The sequence below is a fragment of the Phyllobates terribilis genome, unplaced genomic scaffold (assembly GCF_046119375.1).
Source record: "Phyllobates terribilis strain yellow unplaced genomic scaffold, ASM4611937v1 Scaffold_4__5_contigs__length_816908805, whole genome shotgun sequence".
In the NCBI taxonomy this organism is placed as follows: Eukaryota; Metazoa; Chordata; class Amphibia; order Anura; family Dendrobatidae; genus Phyllobates; species Phyllobates terribilis.
Genome location: NW_027362764.1, coordinates 526,830,111 through 526,851,141, shown reverse-complemented (window position 1 = coordinate 526,851,141; position 21,031 = coordinate 526,830,111).

Genomic DNA, 21,031 nt, shown 5'->3' with positions numbered 1-21,031 from the left:
TAGTACTGAAAGCACGTCAACAACTGCATCCTCAAACACAGCTCTGCCTCTGACCACAAGTCCTGGTGGTTCTTCTGGTTGCATTTTTGCTAAGCCTTGCATAGCCTGGGCATTTTTTCAGATCGATAAGGATGACCCAACTCGTGTTTTCTGTAACATTTGTCAGCAAAAGCTAAGTAGAGGCCAAAAAATACATAGTTTGAGTACTTCATGCATGAACCGGCACATGGATATGAAGCATAAGTTGCAGTGGGAAGCTCACTGTGCTACAATGCGGCCTAGCCGGCCGGGCCAACCACCGTCTGCCACATCTTGTGCATCCGCGGTCTCTTCATCCTCTGTGACTGGGGAGATAGCAGTCACACCTGTTTTGGGACGCAGACCTGCCACCTCTTTACCCGCAACAGCCAGTGTGATTGGCGGGTCATCATTTTTTTGGAGGTGGAAACACCAGCTGGTGTTCAGCGCTGTCCGACATCGATAGCACCACCTTTGGATCAAGGCAACCTAACATGTCCGCCTGCATCTTCCTCACAGACCGGCAGTTTGCCAAGGACACCCTTCTCAACCCCGTCTAAGCACAACAGCCAGCCCTCGGTCCCTCAGCTGTTGACAAGTAAAAGACCATTTCTTCCTAGCCATGAGAAAGTTAAGAGGTTGAATTTCACCATCTGCAAGCTCTTGGCTACAAAAATGCTGCCTTTCCGCCTGGAGGACACAGAGGATTTTCGAGACCTTATGTCCGCAGCAGTGCCCCAGTACCAGATGCCCAGTCGGCACTACTTCTCAAAGAAAGGTGTGCCTGCGCTCCACCAGCATGTCGCACACAACATCACCGCTTCTTTGAGAAACTCTGTGTGTGACAGGGTGCATTTCACCACAGACACTTGAACGAGTAGGCATGAACAGGGGCGTTACATGTCGTTGACTGGGCACTGGGTTACTATGGTGACAGCAGTACAAGGGGCTGCTGTCCAAGTCTTGCTGTCCCCACGAGTTGTGCGTCAATCCTCTTTATCTTGAAGGTCCTCCACTGATTCTGCCTCCTCAACTTCCTCTCGGTCCTCCACCTGCACCCAAAGCCTGTCTGGTCATGCCACAAGCTTTCTAACTGCGCAGAAGGGATCCTGCACACCTCATTACTATGCTGGCAGCAGGGCTCAACGTCATCAGGCAGTTTTTACTTTGAAATGTCTGGGAAATGTGAGTCACACAGCTGAGGAGTTGTGGTCAGCTCTGGAGAACCAGTTTCATGAATGGTTGTCTCCACTGGACCTGTAACCAGGGAAGACCGTGTGCGACAATGCTGCAAACCTGGGTGCGGCCCTTCGCCGGGGCAATGTCACACACGTGCCTCGTATGGCTCACGTGTTGAACCTGGTTGTCCAGCAATTTTTAGCCCACTATCCCGGACAAGATGGCCTTCTGCTGAGCACACGGTCGCTGTGTGCTCACTTCCGTCATTCGCATCCCGTAGCTCAGCGACTTACATCTCTACAGAAGTCGTTGGGCCTGCCACTTCACCAGCTAAAATGCGATGTGCCTACTCAGTGGAATTCAACTCTGCACATGTTGCAGCGACTGTGGCAGCACCGACAAGCCCTGGTGCAATACGTTCTGACGTATAGCCTGGGCCAACGAGATCCAGAGATGGGGCAAATCACGCTGGAGGAGTGGTCTCAGATCAGGGACCTATGCACCCTTCTGCACAGTTTTGAAATGGCGACGAAGATGTTTAGTGCTGACGATGCCATTATCAGCATGACTATTCCAGCGATTTACATGCTGGAGCACATGTTAAACAGAATTCGGAGTCAGGTGGTAGCACAAGAGGAGGTGGAGGAAGTAGAGGAGGAGGAGTTGTATGCCGAAGGGCTAACATCTGCAAGGTCCAGACGGTGGGCAGCACCAAGGCGGCAGGCATGTGTGGGTGGGGGAGATGGTTTTACCAGGGCGCATGGTAGCAGCCAAACTAGTGAGGAAGGTGCAAGAGCCCAGGAAGAAGTGGAGGACGAACTGATTGAAGACTCATCAGATGAGGGAGACCTTGATCACATTTCTGTTGTGCGAGGTTGGGGGGAGAGGGCAGAGGAAGGAAGCATGATTGTTACCTCGCCACCAACACAATAGGGACTTGGTGCTCCTGGATGCGCAAGACACATTAGTGCCTTCTTGCTGCACTACCTGCAACATGACCCTTGAATTGTGAGAATTAGAAATAATCCTAACTTCTGGGTTGCCACACTGTTAGATCCCCGGTACAAAAGTAAATTTGCAGAAATTAATCCTGCCATAGAAAGAGATGCACGCATGCAGGAGTATCAGCAGAGACTGTTGCAGAATCTTACATGTCCTTTTCCCCAAAACACTAGTGGTGCGCGTAGTGAATCTCCCAGTTCCAACTTGCCAACCGTGGGACCGTCGAGTGTTCAGCACTCAAAACGTAAAAGAAACACAGTATCTGCTGGTAACATCAATTTTGCGGAATCATTTCAACACTTTTCAGCCCATGCTTTGCAATGCCACAGGAGACAAGAAGTCTGACACATAGTCAACACCTAGAGACGATGGTACAGGAGTATCTCCAAGGAAACATTGAAGCCATGAATGTGTCACTGGACCCTTGCTCTTTTTGGGCTTCCAATCTGGATAAATGGCCGGAGCTCGCCACTTACGCCTTGGAGATCTTGTCATGCCCCGCAGCCAGCGTTCTGTCTGATCGTGTGTTCAGCACTGTTGGTGGTGTGCTGACAGATAAGCGCAAGCGTCTCTCCACTGATAATGTAGACAGACTCACGTTCATAAAGATGAACAAATCATGGATCCGAAATGACTTTTCTACCCCTGTGTCGTCCTGGGGAGAGTAAAAGCTTGATGATTTGTTAAAATCACCTCACCAACCGTTTTAAGCTTTCAAATTACTAATCATGTTTATCTGTATCTTGGCTGGAAAATAATTTTGGCCTTGTAGCAGTGTGCAGTACTGATTCTATTAGGCCATCTATACTAAACTCCACCAGATTTAAAATTACTAATCATGTTTATCTGTATCTTGGCTGGAAAATAATTTGGGCTTTGTAGCAGTTTACAGTTCTGATTCTATTAGGCCATCTATACTAAACTCCTCCAGCTTTCAAATTAATAATAATTTTTAGCTGCATCTAGCCCGGAAAATAATTTTAGGGCTCATTGATGCGCAAGACACATGAGTGCCTTCTTGCTGCACTACCTGCAGCATGATCTTCAGATTGTCAGAATTCGAAATAATCCTGACTACTGGGTTGCCACACTCTTAGATCCCCCACACTCTTCGATCAACCTTTTCATTTTAATAAAGAACAAAAAAATGGTCATTTTTGAAATTATAAGCATTAACAGGTTAGTAGAAACTAAAATTAAACAGTTTTCAACTCAAAACTTTATTCTAGGTGATGTTATATTTGCACATAGGACCCCTTGTTCGAAAGGAGTTTCTGAACTCTCTCGTCCATTGAATTTGTCAGGTTTTGGATGGTTTCTGCTTCATTTGTTTTGCATGAGTACAGAATACCCTCCCAGAGCTGGTGCTTAGATATGAACTGCCTCCCGCCATCATATACACTCCTTTTGATGATGCTCCAGAGGTTCTCAATGGGGTTGATGTCAGGGGAGCAGGGGGGTCACACCATAAGTTTGTCCCTTTTTATCCCCATATCAGCCAGAGATGCAGATGTGTTATGTGCAGCATGAGGCGGTGCATTATCATGCACGAAAATGATCTTGCTGCAGAATGCACGGCTCTACTTCTTGAACCATGGCAGGAAGTGCTGTTTGAGAAACTCCACATACATTATGGAGTTCATCTTTACCCCTTCAAGAATCCTAAAGGGGCCGACAATCTCTCTCCCCATGATTCCAGCCCAAAACATTACTCCACCTCCTCCTTGTTGGCGCCATAGCCGTGTTTGCATGGGGTGACCATCAACCAGCCATCCTCCACTCCATCCATCTGGACCATCGAGCATTGCACGGCACTCATCGGTGAACAAAACAGTTTTGAAGTCAGTCTTCATGTATTGTTTGGCCCACTGGAGCCGTTTCTGCTTCTGTACAGTGGATAGAGGAGGTCAGCAGGATGGCTTACGCACAGCTGCAAACCTCTGAAGGACCCTGCATCTTGTTGTTTGGGGGACGTTGGAGGCAAAAGCAGCTTCAAAAACTTGTCTGCTGCTATGACAAGGCTTTTTTGCCACTGCTCTTTTAATCTGACGTAATTGCCTGTAGGAAAGAGTCCTCAATTTTCCCTTATCAGCACGCACACATGTGTACTGTGAATCAGCTACATACTTCTTGATTGTGCGATGATCAGGATGAAGTGTCTTGGCAATGTTGATTGTAGTCATGCCTTGACCTAAACACTCCACAATTTGTTGCTTCTCAGCAGCCGACACATCCTTTTTCTTTCCCATTTTGGCAGAAAATGTAGGCTGCTTAATAATGTGGGACAGCCTTCTTAAGTAGTCTTGCCTTTCATTGGACACACCTGCCAAACTAATTAGCACAGGTGTCTGCAATTGCTTACAGTGATATAAAGAGCCCTGATACACATCACCATCAATGAGTTTAACTGACAAACAAAAAAATTCTTCCCTTATCACTCCTAAACACTTTATGCATAATAATTTGGAACAGAGTATACATGTGCTTTTCCACAAAACACCAGTGGTTCACGTAGTGAATCTTACAGTTCTAACTTGCCAACCGTGGTCTGTATGGAGTTGTTCAATAAAGGGCCCAAAATTAAGATAACATAGATGGGAGAGGTCTCTATGAATACGAATTCCTAAGTATTTGATACCCTGTGAGGGCCAGGCAAAGGGAAAGTTGGACTGGATGGAATCCTGTATGGATTTGGGGAGGGAGACATCGAGGGCCTCAGACTTTGCTGCATTGATTTTAAAATTTGACCATGTAACAAAGTGATCTATTTCAGCCATACCAGCAGGGATGGATATATGTGATTGAGTGATATATACTAGGACATCATCAGCAAATGCAGAGCACTTGTACTCGGTGCCTCCCACCTCAATCCACCTAATATTGGGGTTATGGCGAATTGATGAGAGCAGGTGCTCCGTCACTAGGATGTATAAGAGAGGGGATAGAGGACATCCCTGCCTTGTCCCAATGGTGATTATGAAAGGTGATGAAAATGTTCCATTTATCTTCAGCCTAGGTGACATATTGCGATACAGGGCCGTGATTTTGCCTATAAAAAGGTCCCCTAGACCCCTACCCCAAGCTTTTCAAGAAAATAATATATGGCGTGCCAGGAGACTCTATGGAATGCTTTCTCAGCATCCAACGAGAGTATCTAATTACAAATTTTAACTGCATCTAGCCCAGGAAATACTTTGTGCCTAGTAGCAGTGTCTGCTAGTCAGCGGATTATCCCAGCTGTTAAGCAAGCTACACCACCTGTAGTTTGGACACTTAATTTTTTCAAAGGAAATGCTTCGGGCCCCTGGGACACTCAGTGAAGAGCATCGGGGAGGCACCCCAAGGCACAGGGGCAGGGACTGGCAGTAGGATGCCTTGCGTGGACCGCCAATCTCGATCCTTATAAAAGCTTTTTAACTGCAACAGCTTTAGTGGACGCTATTGGAGCTGGAATTACATGGCTGCTGGCATGAGACTTGCCCTCCAATAGATCCTTGTAGAAGGATTTAAAGTGTACTCATTTAAATTAGAGAGACAATTTAAATTAAAAAGATTATACCTGCCTCCACCGCAGGGGGGCTCGCTCAACCAACCAACGGACAGGCACCAGTATTGGGAGAGGGGGGCTGGCCGTCAGGGTCCACCCCGGCTCTGGCACAAACCCGGCGACACGGAGGTCGCACGGGCAGGAACGGACTGGCGGTGTCGGCTTCACACTTTTTTGGTTTTAGAAGGGCATGACATGCCTATATCTGTGTCTCCCTCTCCTTTTACTCCTCCACCTCTTTTCTTTTCGCATGACTATATGTACTTGTCACTTTTCCATGTGATAGTTGTGTCTTCTGAGCAGTGTGTCAGCTTTTGGACACCTTTGAAGGTGATTTCTATGTGTTTCTATGTGTTTTTGTTTGCCTGCCATTGGTTTTAACGGTGTTCGAAGGTGTTCGATGAACAGTTCGACGAACAGTTCGGCGAACATAGAGGTGTTCGACGAACCGAACCGAACTCGAACGCTACAGGGGTGGCTCAACACTAATCTTTAGTCCAATCTGAGGGCTCAGAGTATCTGCCAGAGAAAGAATACAGTGCAGGTATGACTGAACCTTAATGTTCAGGTTGGTACAGCAGCAGATAAAACATCTGTTTCATCTTGTCATATATACAGTATAATTACTGCTTCTGTTTTGATTTGTTTTGTTGCATACACAGGGGAATGTTGACAATACAGGGAGTGAAGATGAGTCTCCTATTCAGACATGTGGTGAGCAGAAGTCTGCTCTGTGAAAGCTTCATCGAGCATTGTACCAAGAATCATCCGGCTAATTTGCCAATTTGGACTTCCATTTGGAAGATAGAAAAAATTCCCCTATTTTTAATGCATAGCAAGGTTAAACATGTCATCCAAGTCATCTCTTAATGGCATGATAAAGATACGCCTGTCATCCCACAAGTATTACAACACATATATCTTCTGTAGCATCCGAATACTATGAGTTAGGGGACTGAATGGATAAAAGTGTCATTGATGGAATTGAAATTCTGCTATGTAAAATATGTGTTTTGGCAGTGAAGAATGTCGACTGTACAGAACACTGACTCACACTGACAGTATCACTATCACAGGTAACATTATCCTGTTGTTATTGTTGACTACTACTACTGTTGAGGCAGTGGGTGCCAGCAGTGCTGGAGGTATTACTGCTGGTAGTGGCTCATACATATTTTGGTTGCTAGAACTCTCCTGTTAGGTTTTTTCTATTTTGCTGGTCACATGACCTTTTTGCCTATTTAATCCTGCTCCGCCCTTCTGGCCATGCTGGACTTCATTGTAATTTCTATTCTTAAGCTAGCCAGGTGCTTTGTAACCTTTCTCAGTCAGTTTAGCTAGGTCTTTTGACCTTTATGTTCTATGTTGTGTGTTTGTCTTTTTACTGCTACAATTTCTGCTAGGAGGTGTCCATCTTTCTCCCAGTCCCTAGTTCTTGTAGGGATCCCTCCCTCACATCTATAGGTCTTCGTTCGGACTAGCTGAGGACTTTAGCGGGTCTGATCGCAGGATCAGGTTCCCCGTTACATCGTAGAGATCTAGCTGTTATGTTCTGCTACCAAAGCTAAGGAAAGAGAGGAGATCTGTCCCTACTATAGGACTCAGCTGAATCCCTACGATGTAACAGGGAACCTGATCCTGCGATCAGACCTGCTAAAGTCCTAATCTAGTCTGTACGGAGACCTATAGATGTGGGGAGGGAATCCCTACAAGTACTAAGGACTGGGAGGAATATGGGACACCTCCTAACAGAAATAGTAGCAGACAGATGAACAAACAAAATAGATAGAACATAGAGGTCCGTAGACCAAGCAAACTAACAGAGTTAGATACAGAGCACAGGCTAGCTAGAAAGTAGATATACAATGAAGTCCAGCAAAGCCAGAAGGGCGGAGCAGGATTAAATAGGCCAACAAGGTCATGTGACCAGCAAAGGAAAAAAAAACCTAACAGCAAGGTTCTAACAGTACCCCCCCTTCTAAGAGGATCCTCCGGATCCCCTAGGACCAGGCTTATCAGGAAATCTCCTGTGAAACGCTCTGATAAGTCTGGACGCGGAAACATCATCTGACCTCACCCAAGAGTTATCCTCGGGTCCGAAACCTTTCCAGGCCACAAGATACTGCAAACTACCTCTATACCGTCTAGAGTCAAGGATGCGAGAAATTTCATATTCCCCGTCCTCCACCACCGGAGGAACAGAGGCAGAGGCGTCACCATCCGACACAACAGCTTTTTTTAACAGAGAGACATGAAAGACCGGATTAATTCTCCAGGAGGTAGGAACCTCCAACCTAACAGCAGATTGGTTGACAACCTGAAGCACCTTAAAGGGCCCTACAAACTTGGGACCCAATTTCTTAGAAGGAATCCTCAACAGCAGATTCCTAGAGGACAACCAAACCATGTCACCAACAGCGAACAAAACCTCCTGTCGTTTCCTATCAAAGTAGTCTTTAGATTTTCTGTTGGCCTCCTGAAGATTACCACGCACATCCGTCCAAACTCTTTCCAAATCACCGGAAAAATTCTCCTTCTCAGGCACGGCAGATCCCAACTTGGAGAACGACCCAAACGACGGATGTCTCCCAGAACAACAAAAAAAAGGCGAACAACCAGCAGAAGAAGATGTATGATTGTTCAGAGCAAATTCGGCAAGTGGCAGAAACTCAGACCACCCCTCTTGATTGTCTGCCACAAAACAACGCAAGAACTGCTCAACATCCTGGTTTTTCCTTTCTGTCTGGCCATTAGATTCAGGATGATATCCGGACGAAAACGACAAATGAATTCCCAACCTGTCACAAAAGGCACGCCAAAAACGAGCCACGAACTGAGGACCCCTATCAGAAACAATGTCAGTAGGAACGCCATGAAGTCTGACAATTTCATTGACAAAGGCCTTAGCGAGAGTTTTAGCGCAGGGCAGTTTGACGAAGGGAACCAAGTGACACATCTTGCTAAAACGGTCCACGACCACCCAGATGACAGTAAAACCCTCAGAGGGGGGAAGGTCAGTTATAAAGTCCATAGCCAAATGTGTCCAAGGAGCACTGGGGACCTCCAAAGGACAAAGCAACCCCGCAGCAGGAGTATGTGAGGACTTAGATCTAGCACATATAGTACATTGGCGCACCCACTTAATGACTTCCTTCTGCCATCCAGGCCACCAAAAACTGCGACCCACCAGTCTCTTGGTCTCAGAGATTCCGGGATGACCTGCCAACCGAGATTCGTGACACTCAACAAACAAATCTCTCCTAAAGGTCCCAGGCACAAACAACCTCCCATGAGGAGTGTTAGATGGGGCATTCTCCTGAGCTTTAAGAATCTCATCTTCCAAAACGGAGTCTAAAGCAGCTATCACAACACCTTCTTGTAAAATGTTTTCCTCTTTCTCAGCACCGACTATGGGAGAAAAACTGCGAGACAAGGCATCCGCCTTAACATTCTTAGTACCAGGGATGTAAGTAACGGAGAAATTAAACCGCGAGAAAAACAGTGCCCACCTAGCCTGACGGGCATTCAGGCGCTTGGCAGCATCAAGATATATCAGATTTTTATGATCCGTAAGAACCTGAACGGGAAATTCCGCACCTTCCAAGAAGTGGCGCCAGTGTTCAAATGCGAGTTTAATAGCCAATAATTCCCGATTACCAATATCGTAATTCAGTTCAGTCTCCGAAAATTTTTTTGAAAAAAAGGCACAGGGATGTAATCCATCCCCGTTATCCTGAGACAATACTGCACCAACCCCCACAGAGGAAGCATCAACCTCAACCAAAAACGGCCTAGTAACATCAGGCTGCATAAGGATGGGAGCAGAGGTGAACCTCTCCTTGAGATACACAAAAGCTTCAATGGCCTCAGAAGACCACTGAACCGCATCAGCACCTTTCCTGGTGAGATCAGTCAGAGGTTTGACAATACTAGAAAAAATTTTTATGAATTTTCTGTAGTAATTGGCGAAACCCAAAAACCTCTGTATCGATTTCAAACCAATAGGCCTAGGCCATTCCTGCACAGCCTGAACCTTAACCGGATCCATCTCAAAACCTTTGCTGGAGATAATGTAGCCCAAAAAACTAATTCTCTGTACAGCGAACTCACATTTCTCCAGCTTAGCAAAAAGCGAATTGTCCATTAATAACTGTAATACCTCACGCACGCTCTGCCAATGAGACTCCAGATCTGGCGAATAAATCAAAATGTCATCCAAATACACAACCACATTTTTACCGATCAAAGGTCTAAGGATGTCATTAATCAGATTCTGAAAAAATGCAGGAGCATTAGTAAGACCAAAAGGCATAACCAGATTCTCAAAATGACCCACAGGAGTGTTAAAAGCAGTCTTCCATTCATCACCCTCCTTCATGCGCAACAGATTGTATGCCCCCTTAAGGTCAATTTTAGAGAACCACTTGGCCCCCAATAACTGGTTAAACAGATCAGGAATCAATGGCAGTGGGTAAGGATTGCGTACCGTAATTTTGTTAATCTCACGAAAATCCAGACAAGGACGTAAACCGCCGTCCTTTTTTTTTACAAAAAAAAATCCAACCGCCACAGGAGACTTAGAGGGCCTAATGTGACCGGCGGCCAAACTTGTCTGTATGTATTCCTCCAAAGCCTTCCTCTCAGGAATAGTAAGGTTAAATAAACGACTTTTAGGAAGAGTCGCTCCAGGGACAAATTCAATAGAACAATCATAGTCTCTATGGGGAGGCAAAACCTGCGATTCCTTCTCAGAAAAAACTCTCCAAAAATCCTGAATAGGAACAGGCAATTCTCCCCTATCCAAAGCTGCAATACGCCCGTTACAACACTTGTCATAACATTTATGGCTCCAGGATTTAATTTCACTGGTAGACCAATCCAGTACAGGATTGTGAAATTTTAACCAGGGCAAACCCAATATTACTGGAGAAGGCAAGTTATTCAACACTACCTAATCCAATTTCTCATGGTGAACACCATTAATAGTGAGAGGAAATTCACTGACCTTGAGAGTAATATTCTTCAAAGGGGAGCCATCCACAGAAACCACAGCAATGGGGGATGATAAAGGTTCAGGTTTTAAATTGAGTTTTTCCACGAATCCCCCATCAATTACATTCAGTGTAGACCCGCAATCAACAAACACCCGAAATTCCATTAATTTTTCCTGAGCAATCGTGGAAGCAGCTAAAAATATACCCTTGGAATTTAAACAGGCAATACGGGCGTGACTGACCATTTTTTTTTTCTTTCTTCATACGAAGCTCACAGCCTTTAATCAAATGACCAGATTTTCCGCAATAGAAACACAAGCCTTCCGAAAAACGACGGTCTTTTTCTTGAGAGCGAGGTGCCACCGATCCAATCTCCATCGGTTCACCACTGTTAGTACACACATTATCATAACCAGAAACTGACATAGCAGAGGATTTGCTCTCATTAACCCTAGCACGCAGTCTTCTATCCACCCGTATAGCTAATTGCATAGCCTGTTGCAAATCCTCAGGTGTAGGATAAGCAATTAGCAGGTCTTTAACCCTTTCACTGAGCCCAGCAAGAAATAGACTTTTCAGAGCAGAATCGTTCCACCCTGTTTGAGTGGACCAACGACGAAAATGAGTACAATATTTTTCGACATTACCTGATCCTTGTTTTAAACGTCTCAACTCAGTCTCAGCTGATGCCACACGGTCAGGATCATCATATAATAATCCTAAAGCAGAAAAAAAACTATCCACTGATCTGAAGCATGTATCACTAGGTTGCAAAGAAAAGGCCCACTCCTGAGGCTCTTTGCGCAAAAGTGACATTATGAACCCTACGCGCTGGGATTCATCCCCAGAGGACTTGGGTCTCAAACGAAAAATACAATAAGCAAGCATTTTTAAATGAAAAAAATTCTCGATGTTCACCAAAAAATAAATCCGGCAAACATACCTTAGGCTCCAAGAAATATGCTCCAGGACAGTTACTCACGTGCTGACGGAGCTCGGCCACTTCCAGAGAGAGTCCCTGCAGGTGTTTAGCCAAATCCTGAACCGACACCATGATGGAACAAAAAAAAAAAATCTTTCCTTAGAGAATTTGCAGGCTGGACTTACTGTTATGTTCTGCTACCAAAGCTAAGGAAAGAGAGGAGATCTGTCCCTACTATAGGACTCAGCTGAATCCCTACGATGTAACAGGGAACCTGATCCTGCGATCAGACCTGCTAAAGTCCTAATCTAGTCTGTACGGAGACCTATAGATGTGGGGAGGGAATCCCTACAAGTACTAAGGACTGGGAGGAATATGGGACACCTCCTAACAGAAATAGTAGCAGACAGACGAACAAACAAAATAGATAGAACATAGAGGTCCGTAGACCAAGCAAACTAACAGAGTTAGATACAGAGCACAGGCTAGCTAGAAAGTAGATATACAATGAAGTCCAGCAAAGCCAGAAGGGCGGAGCAGGATTAAATAGGCCAACAAGGTCATGTGACCAGCAAAGGAAAAAAAAAACCTAACAGCAAGGTTCTAACACTAGCTTAGTTCTATTGTAGGGACAAATCTCCTGTCTTTCCTTAGTGCTTGTAGCCTATCATAACAGTAAGTCCAGCCCAAAAATATCTCTAAGGAAAGACCTCCAGTTTCCATCATGGTGTCGGTTCAGGATTTGGCTCAAACCCTGCAGGGACTCTCTCTGGAGGTGGCCGAGCTCCAACAACACGTGAGTAGCTGTTCTGGAGCGCATTTTGTGGAGCCAAAGGTACGATTGCCTGATTTATTTTTTGGTGAACAGGAAGATTTTTTTTCCTTTAAAAATGCTTGTTTATTGTATTTTCGTTTGAGATCCAGATCCTCTGGTGATGAATCACAGCGCATAGGGCTCATAATGTCACTTTTGCGCAAAGAACCTCAGGGATGGGCCTTTTCTCTCCAACCTTGTGATCCGTGCTTTAGATCAGTGGATAGTTTTTTTTCTGCTTTGGGGTTGTTGTATGATGATCCTGATCGTGTCTCATCAGCTGAGACGGAATTGAGACTTTTGAGACAGGGATCAGGTAATGTGGAAAATTATTGTACTCACTTCCGTCGGTGGTCTGCTCTGGTGGGGTGGAACGATTCAGCTCTGAAAAGTTTGTTTCTTGCTGGGCTAGGTGAAAGGGTTAAGGATCTGCTTATTGCTTATCCTACACCTGGAAACTTGCAGGAGGCAATGCAATTAGCTATACAGGTGGACAGGAGACTGCGTGCAAGGGTTAATGGGAGTAAATCCTTTGCCATGTCAGCTCCTAGTCTTGAGAGGGTCTGTACTGACATTGGAGAGCCGATGGAGATTGGGGCGATGTCACCCCGCTCTCAGGAAAAAGACCGCAGGTTTTCTGAAGGTTTGTGCTTTTATTGCGGAAAATCTGACCATTTCATTAAGAACTGTGTGCTTCGTATGAACAAAGAAAAAAAAAAAAGGTCAGTTACGCCATTATAGCCTGTTTAAACACTAAGGGGGTATTTCTTTCTGCTACTACTGCAGCTCAGGAAGAATTAATTGAATTTCGGGTATTTGTGGATTGTGGTTCTACTCTGAATGTGATTGATGGGGGATTCTTGGAAAAACTTAAATTAAAACCCAAACCTTTGTCATCCCCTATTGCAATGGTTTCTGTCGATGGCTCCCCCTTGAAATGTGTTACTCACAAGGTTTATGAATTTTCCCTCACTATTAATGGTATTCACCAAGAAAATTTGGATTTGGTAGTATTAAATAATTTGCCTTCTCCAGTAATTTTGGGGTTACCCTGGTTAAAATTGCACAATCCTGTACTGGATTGGTCTACTAATGAAATTAAGTCCTGGAGCCCTAAGTGTTATGACAAGTGTTGTAACGGGCGCATTGCTGCTGTGGATAAAGGGGAATCACCTGTACCTATTCAGGATTTTGGAAAAAATTTTCTGAGCAGGAGTCACAAATTTTGCCTCCCCATAGAGACTATGATTGTACCATTGAATTTGTCCCTGGAGCGACTCTTCCTAAAAGTCGTTCATTTAATCTTACTATTCCTGAGAGAAAGGCTTTGGAGGAATACATACAGACGAGCTTGGCCGCCGGTCATATCAGACCCTCTAAATCACCTGTGGCTGTTGGATTTTTTTTTGTTAAAAAAAAGGACGGCGGTTTACGTCCTTGTCTGGACTTTCGTGAGATTAATAAAATTACGGTACGTAATCCCTACCCACTGCCATTGATTCCTGATTTGTTTAACCAGTTAGAGGGGGCCAAGTGGTTCTCTAAAATTGATCTCCGGGGGGCATACAATTTGTGCGCATGAAGGAGGGTGATGAATGGAAGACTGGTTTTAACACTCCTGTGGGTCATTTTGAGAATCTGGTTATGCCTTTTGGTCTTACCAATGCACCAGCATTTTTTCAGAATCTTATTAATGACATCCTTAGACCTTTGATCGGCAAAAATGTGGTTGTGTATTTGGATGACATTTTGATTTATTCGCCTGATCTGGAGTCTCATTGACGGAGCGTACGTGAGGTATTACAGTTATTAATTGACAATTCGCTTTTTGCTAAGCTAGAGAAATGTGAGTTCGCTGTACAGAGAATTAGTTTTTTGGGCTACATTATCTCCAGCGAGGGCTTTGAGATGGACCCGGTGAAAGTTCAAGCTGTGCAGGAATGGCCTAGGCCTATTGGTTTGAAATCGATACAGAGGTTTTTGGGTTTCGCCAATTATTACAGAAAATTCATTAAAAATGTTTCTATTATTGTTAAACCACTGACCGATCTCACCAGGAAAGGTGCTAATATGGTTCAGTGGACTACTGAGGCCATTGAAGCGTTTGTATTTCTAAAGTAGAGGCTCAGCTCTGCCCCCATCCTTATGCAGCCTGATGTGACTAAGCCGTTTTTGGTTGAGGTTGATGCTTCTTCTGTGGGGGTCGGTGGGGTGTTGTCTCAGGAAAACAAGGATGGAATACATCCCTGTGCCTTTTTTTCAAAAAAATTTTCTGAGACTGAACTTAATTACGATATTGGTAATCGGGAATTGCTGGCTATTAAACTCGCATTTGAACACTGGCGTCATCTCTTGGAAGGTGCTGAATTTCCCATTCAGGGTTTCACTGATCATAAAAATCTGATCTATCTTGATGCTGCCAAGCGCTTGAATGCCCGTCAGGCTAGGTGGGCACTTTTTTTTTCGCGATTTAATTTTTCCGTTACTTACATCCCGGGTACCAAGAATGTTAAAGCTGATGCGTTGTCTCGCAGCTTTTCTCCCATGGTCAGTGCTGAGGAGGTGGAGAGCATTTTACAGGAAGGTGTTGTGATTGCTGCATTGGACTCCGTTTTGGAAGATGAGATTCTTAAAGCACAGGAGAATGCCCCATCTAACTCTCCCCATGGGAGGTTGTTTGTGCCTAGGACCTTTAGGAGAGATTTGTTTGTTGAGTGTCATGAGTCTTGGTTGGCAGGTCATCCAGGAATTTCTGAGACCAAGAGACTTGTGGGTCGCAGTTTTTGGTGGCCTGGATGGCAGAAGGAAGTCATTAAGTGGGTGCCTCAATGTACTGTGTGTGCTAGATCTAAGTCTTCTCATACTCCTGCTGCGGGATTGCTTTGCCCTCTGGAGGTTCCTAGTGCACCTTGGACACATCTGGCTATGGACTTTATTACTGACCTTCCCTCCTCTGTGGGTTTCACGGTCATCTGGGTGGTCGTGGACCGTTTTAGCAAGATGTGTCACTTACTTCCCTTCATCAAACTGCCCTGCGCTAAGACTCTCGCTAAGGCCTTTGTCAAGGAAATTGTCAGACTCCATGGTGTTCCTACTGACATTGTTTCTGATAGGGGACCTCAGTTCATGGCTCATTTTTGGCGTGCCTTTTGTGACAGGTTGGGAGTTCATTTGTCGCTTTCATCTGGATATCATCCTGAGTCTAATGGCCAGACAGAAAGGAAGAATCAGGATGTGGAGCAGTTCTTGCATTGTTTTGTGGTAGACAATCAAGAGGGGTGGTGTGAGTTTCTGCCGCTTGCTGAATTTGCTCTTAACAACCATACATCCTCTTCTGCTGGGTGTTCGCCTTTTTTTTGTCGTTCTGGGAGACATCCGTCTTTTGGGTCATTCTCCAAATTGGTATCGGCTGTGCCTGAGGAGGAGAGTTTTTCCAGTGATTTGGAGAGAGTTTGGACGGAAGTGCGTGGTAATCTTCAGGAGGCTAACAAAAAATCTAAGAGGTACTTTGACAGGAAACGTCAAGAGGTTTTGTTTACGGTTTGTGACATGGTTTGGTTGTCCTCTAAGAATCTGCGGTTGAGGATTCCTTCAAAAAGGTTGGGTCCCAAGTTTGTAGGGCCCTTTAAGGTGCTTCAGGTAGTTAACCAATCTGCTGTTAGGTTGGAGGTTCCTACCTCCTGGAAGATTAATCCGGTGTTTCATGTTTCTCTATTGAAAAAAGCTGATATATCAGATAGAGACGCCACTGCCACTGTTCCTCCGGTGGTGGAGGACGGGGAATATGAAATTTCCCGCATCCTTAATTCTAGACGGTATAGGGGGAGTTTGCAGTATCTCGTCGCTTGGAAGGGTTTCGGTCCCGAGGATAACTCATGGGTGAGGGTGGATGATGTTTCTGCTTCCAGACTTATCAGAGCATTTCACAAGAGGTTTCCTGATAAGCCTGGGCCTAGGGGATCCGGAGGATCCTCTTAGAAGAGGTGGTACTGTTAGGACTCTCCTGTTAGGTTTTTTCTATTTTGCTGGCCACATGACCTTTTTGCCTATTTAATCCTGCTCCGCCCTTCTGGCCATGGTGGACTTCATTGTAATTTCTACTCTTAAGCTAGCCAGGTGCTTTGTAACCTTTCTCAGTCAGTTTAGCTAGTTCTTTTGACCTTTATGTTCTATGTTGTGTGTTTGTCTGTTTACTGCTACAATTTCTGCTAGGAGGTGTCCATCTTTCTCCCAGTCCCTAGTTCTTGTAGGGATCCCTCCCTCACATCTATAGGTCTTCGTTCAGACTAGCTGAGGACTTTAGCGGGTCTGATCGCAGGATCAGGTTCCCCGTTACATCGTAGGGATCTAGCTTAGTTCTATTTTAAGGACAGATGTCCTGTCTTTCCTTAGTGCTTGTAGCCTATCATAACATTGGTATTGTTTTTATTTCTCTCTTTATATACAGTGCCTTGAAAAGGTATTCATACCCCATGAACTTTTCTACTTTTTTTCAAGTTACACCCGCGAACTTACAGTAAATGTACATTTTTTGGATTTTATATGATATACCAACACAAAGTAGCAAGTATTTGTGAAGTTTATATGAAATGATACATGTTTTTCTAAATATTTTCAAAATATAAAAACAGCTAGCATGTGGAAAAGGGTGCTCTGGTCAAATGAGACCAAAGTAGAATTTTTTGGGCTTACTATAAAGCGCTATGTGTGGAGGAAAAAAAACACTGCACATCACCCTGAAAACACCATCCCCAACATCAAACTTGGCGGTGGCAGCATCATACTGTGATTATGCTTTTCTTCAGCAGGGATGGGAAAGCCGGTCAGAGTAAACTGGAAGATGGATGAAGCTAAATACAGGGTAATGCTAGAAGAAAACCTGTTAGAGGTTACAAAAGACTGAGACTGGAGTAGTTTCACCTTCCAGCAGGACAACGAACCTAAACATATTGCCAGAGCTACAATGGAATGGTTTATATCAAAGCATATTCATGAGTTTGAATGGCCCTGTCAAAGTCTAAAACTAAATCCCGTTGAGAATCTGTGGCAAGATGTTACGGGTCCGGATGGTGGAACCACGGTGCCATGGTACAAGGAGGGGCCAGAGGGGTGTGACTAAGGGCCTACTCAGACCACCCATGGCTACATGGTGGCTTAGTCGACTCCGTGAACCAAGGAGGGACTGGGAAGGTGGATCAGGTGCCACTCTGGGACCGACCTTGTGTGAGAGCAGGCGACTCCCATGGACCTGACAGATGAAGCAGACTGGCACAGCTGATGGGCTGGCAGATGAGCACGGCTGGTAGGCAGGCAGACTGACAGGCTCGACTGGTGGGCTGACTGGAGGGCACGGCTGATAGACCTGCTCGCAGGCACGGCTGATAGGCTGGTGGACACGGCTGATAGACAGGCTGGCGGGCACGGCTGATAGACAGGTTGGCGTGCAGCACTGGGACTTGAGGGCTGGAGAGAGTGTTAGCACACAAACAACAACATTGTACAGGCAATTCCATCTTGGGGGAGGTGCCTTAAATAATTGATGTCCTCCGGCCACTGACCGGGAACATTTTAGGATGGCGCGCGCGGGCCCTTTAAGAAGCAGGGAGCGCGCGTGCCCTAAGCACAGTGTCCGGGCATCTGCACACGGTGCGTCTCTGCCAGCAGGAGGCAGAGATGCCGACCCTACTCAAGACTTAAAAATTGCTGTTCACAAACACTTTTCATCCAATCTCACTGAGCTGCAGCTATTTTCCAAAGAAGAATGGGCAAAAATGTCAGCCTCTAGATGTGCAAAACTGGTAGAGACATGCCCCAAAAGACTTGCAGCAGTAAATGCAGTGAAAAGTGATCTTACAAAGTATTAACACGGGGCACTGAATAGAAATGCATGTCATAATTTTCAGATTTATATTTTTAAAATATTTCGAAAAAACAATGTGTCATTTCCTTTACACTTCACGAACACTTAGAAGAGACTTGTTTAGGTTAAAGAACAAAAGGAATGAACATTAGACCAGTGGAAATCTGTGCTTTGGTCTGATGAGTCCAAATTTGAGATCTTTGGTTCCAACCACCGTGTCTTTGTGCGACGCAGAAAAGGTAAACGGATGGACTACGGATGGCTACTTTGAAGAACCTAGAATATAAGACATATTTTCAGTTGTTTCACACTTTTTTGTTAAGTATATAATTCCACATGTGTTAATTCATAGTTTTGATGCCCTCAGTGTGAATGTACAATTTTCATAGTCATGAAAATACAGAAAAATATTTAAATGAGAAGGTGTGTCCAAACTTTTGGTCTGTACTGTATGTATATATATATTGTGAAGCAGTGACAGGAATCATATGCGAGGGACGGTATGTTTCTCCTAGAATGTGCATAGAGGCATATTAAACCCGCTGGAGAGCATTGCAGTCACAGAGATAGCTGTGATTGCAGTGCAAAATAAAAGTAAGTTTGAACTTGGTCAAACTAGTTGTCCAAGGCAGATTTGGTAAAACCCAGCATGGGCTTTTATTCTTGGAGTGGACTACAGAAATGAAAGTGAGGCGGTCCACTCCCTCCAGCCCGGGTCTTACAGGTGGCTCATGGCCACAGATTCCTGTTTAAAACCTGCAGCAAAGGTTTGGGTGTGTCAGTGTTTTGTCTACAAGCTGCAGAGCAGGTGGCTCTGCAACACAGGCCTGTGTGAACCTGAACACAGAGCCAAGGGAAGAAAAACTCCTGGTGCACCTCAGCGCAACGCGGCGGTGCTGTCACCCTCAGTAACGGTATGGAAAAGGACTGTATTTCATCCCAGCTGCGATCCGGAGGATATCATTTACCTTTACTTTGTGAGTTTTTGCTGAATAAAGCCGTTTAAGTTGGACTTTCCTTGGGTCACTGCCTCATAACTGCACAGTGTGAATACCGCTGCACTACAGTATGGTGGAGAATGCAGGCAGTGTGAATTGAGGTAATTTTTGCTATCACTAATAATGTTTTCTGTCATGCAATTTTCTTGTGTAAATACGGTTGAAAAAAAATCATTTAGAATATTGGCTTTTTCCTCATCCTCATCCACCATTTCACCCATACTATTTTTAAGGGGGCCAACACTATCATTTTTTAGTTTTTTACTATTTATGTAGTTAAAGAATATTTGGGGTTATTTTTATTTTCTCTGGCAATGATTCTCTCTGCCTCAATCTTTGCTGCCTTGATTTGTTTTTTACATAATTTATTTAATTTTCTATATTTATTTAATACCTCATTACTACCTACTTGCTTTAGTTCTCTAAATGCTTTCTTTTTGTCACTTATTGCGCCCCTTACAGCTCTATTTAGCCATAGTGGTTTCCTCCTATTTCTAGCATGTTTATTCCCAAAGGGTATATATTGTGCACAGGTACTATTTAGGATGTTAATAAATGTCTCCCATTTGCTTTGTGTAGCTTTATGTCTCAGGATATCGTCCCAGTTTATTGCACTAAGATCATCTCTCAACCGTTGGAAATTAGCCTTCCTGAAGTTTAGTGTCTTGGTAACCCCTCTACTACACATCTTATTAAAGGTTACATGAAAATGGAGAAGAACATCCGGTCACCTACTTGAGCAGGAAACTTACCCCGGCAGAGAAAAATTATAGCACAGTAGAGAAGGAATGCTTGGCTATTAAGTGGTCCTTGGAGTCCCTATGCTACTATTTGCTCGGGCGACAGTTTCGCTTAGCTACAGACCATTTGCCCCTTATCTGGATGAGAAACTCAAAGGAGAGGAATGCTCAGGTCACCAGATAGTTCCTTTCACTACAAAATTTTAGTTTTTCAGTGGAACATTGGGCTGGGAAGTCTCAGGGAAATGCAGCTGCCCTGTCACGGGCACCCTGTATGGTGACAAGTGTTCAACCCCACAAGTTTGAACAGAGGGAGGGGATATGTGAGGCAGCGATGGGAATCATATGCGAGGGACGGTATGTTTCTCCTAGAATGTGCATAGTGGCATATTAAACCCGCTGGAGAGCATTGCAGTCACAGAGATAGCTGTGATTGCAGTGCAAAATAAAAGTAAGTTTGAACTTGGTCAAACTAGTTGTCCAAGGCAGATTTTGTAAAACCCAGCATGGGCTTTTATTCTTGGAGTGGACTACAGAAATGGCAGTGGGGTGGTCCACTCCCTCCAGCCAGGGTCTTACAGGTGTCTCATGGCCACAGACTGCTGTTTAAAACCTGCAGCAAAGGTTTGGGTGTGTCAGTGTTTTGTCTACAAGCTGCAGAGCAGGTGGCTCTGCAACACAGGCCTGTGTGAACCTGAACACAGAGCCAAGGGAAGAAAAACTCCTGGCGCACCTCAGCGCTACACGGCGGTGCCGTCATCCTCGGTAACGGGTTGGAAAAGGATTGTGTTTCGTCCCGGCTGCGATCCGGAGGATATCGTTTACCTTTACTTTGTGAGTTTTTGCTGAATAAAGCCGTTTAAGTTGGACTTTCCTTTGGTCACTGCCTCATAACTGCACATTGTGAACACCGCCGCACTACTATACACATATATATATATATATATATATATATGT